Source organism: Leucopleurus acutus (assembly GCF_964270905.1).
Source record: "Leucopleurus acutus genome assembly, chromosome: 1".
Taxonomy (NCBI): domain Eukaryota; kingdom Metazoa; phylum Chordata; class Mammalia; order Artiodactyla; family Delphinidae; genus Leucopleurus; species Leucopleurus acutus.
Window position 1 is genome coordinate 129,082,431 of NC_139142.1, and position 2,096 is coordinate 129,084,526.

The following is a 2,096-nucleotide window of genomic DNA, read 5'->3' on the forward strand; positions in this document are numbered from 1 at the left end:
TCTTCCAGGTTAATTTTTATTGAACATGACCTCTAGAAGGGGTAGCTCCTCTCCTGTGAGACTCTACTCTTGAGTCCAGGATAGATTCTCAAACCAAGATGAGCCAATATGCAGACGTAGCCTCTGTCCAGGAATTCAGAATTGGCACACTGGAAGAGGGACAGAAAGAAGCAGCCACGTGCAGGGGTGGCACGTGAATAACGAACTCCAAAAACGAGATCCATCCGTTCAACAAGTGTGTCCCCAGAGCTGTACCGGTGACTGTCTGGGAGACCTCCCTGCACTGTCTGTTTTATTTACTTTAGTAGGAGTGGGGTTTTGTTCCTTATGAACAAATGATCTGTCTGACATCCTGTCCCAGATAAGCATGGCCCTAGGACACCAGCCCTAGGCTGGCCTTCAACAGATGTCTGGGTTTAGCCTAGCAACGAACCATATGTCTGTGTGCTGCAGCACACGAGGCTGTAGCCATGTTTTTAAATGGAAAACACAAAAAAGAATAAGCTACTGAAGAGCTAACCCACTATAAACAGAGTTATCCAGTGGAAAGAAGCAGCTGAAAAAGTGTCAACAACATTATCGTCTGTGAAAAACATTTAACCCCAGTCAACATTTTAAAAAGCTACAGAAGGCCATCAGACTGGCCTTCTGCCTCAGTTAACCTCATTACCTGTCACTCTGCCAGTCTCACCAAAGTTGAGCGCTGAACTTCGGCAGGAGCTTTGAGGTTCCAATGGGCCCGTGCTGGGCACTGAGGATACAGGAGAAAATCTGTTCTCACAAGAGCTCTCTGTAAAGTGGAAGAAACCTACGTTTAATTAATAATCACAACGCTGTGACAAACGCAGCTTTAAAAACGTGTTCAAGTGTCCTGAAGGCATCTGGGCCGTGCTTCTGGGGCCGCCCAGAGCCAGCAAGGGTACCCAGGCACCCAAGTTGACTGAAAACTTCTGTGTCTGCCATTTGGCTACGGGGGACATGCTGAGGGCCACGGTGGCTTCTGGCTCAGAGCTGGGAAAAAGCTGAAGGCAACTACGGATGCTGGGAAACTGGTGAGCGATGAAATGGTCGTGGAGCTCATTGAGAAGAATTTGGAGACGCCTCCACGCAAAAGTGGTTTTCTTCTAGATGGCTTCCCTCAGACTGTGAGGCAGGCAGAAATGCTTGATGACCTCATGGAGAAGAGGAAAGAGAAGCTTGATTCTGTGATTGAATCCAGCATCCCAGACTCTCTGCTGATGCGGAGAATCACAGGAAGACTGATTCACCCCGAGAGTGGCCGTGCCTACCACGAGGAGTTCAACCCCCCAAAGGAGCCCATGAAAGACGATATCACCGGGGAACCCTTGGCCCGCCAATCAGACGATAATGAGAAGGCCTTGAAAATCCGCCTGGAGACCTATCACACTCAGACTGCCCCGCTGGTGGAGTACGACAGTAAACGGGGGATCCGCTCTGCCACCGACGCATCCCAGACCCCTGACGTTGTGCTTGCAAGCATCCTAGCAGCCTCCTCCAAAGCCACATCCTAGTAACAGAAGGCCAGGCGAGACTGCACCACTGCTCATCACCCTGCGGCGTGATCCCTGCTCTTAGGTGCTGGGCAGAGGGGAGGGGTGGTCAGGGTAAGGATGGAGAGGGAGGGATGGTGAGGGCTCAAGAGGAGAATGGGAAGAGCAGCAGTGTCGTAGTGAAGCGATTTCTTTTCCATGGAGTAGGAGTCCTAAAAAGTATAAGCAAAGGGAAAAATTGATTCTTTAAAAGACTGATTGGAAGGGATAAATAGAAACAGGGAGATGCAGTATTATTTCTAAGGAATCACGTTGTCATTTACTCCAGACTGGTGACGATATTTTTTAAAGCCAGTGCCCTAAGACCTCAGCTTTTATCAGAACCTCATGTCAGCCCAGGAATGCCGGAAATCACACTGTTGTCCTGTCTGTCCCGTAGCTTAGAACAGGGCAGGAGGTGACTACTAACCCTGGTTCCCCAGACCGTGAGATCAAAGTCATCTCCCCATTTGAAAGAGATATAGAGTGTGTTCATGCGGGTAGGGGCTCAGCACATCAGGTTTACTGGAGTCATGGGACAGGTGG

At 49.7% G+C, this 2,096-nt stretch overlaps 1 pseudogene across 1 annotated transcript; it reads left to right on the forward strand.

The window, feature by feature from the left end:
- Positions 1 to 978: 978 nt before the first annotated feature.
- LOC309961916 (adenylate kinase 2, mitochondrial-like) lies at positions 979 to 1,607 on the forward strand (annotated as a pseudogene). The gene has a single exon. The product of its transcript is annotated as an adenylate kinase 2, mitochondrial-like (transcript).
- Positions 1,608 to 2,096: the final 489 nt, after the last annotated feature.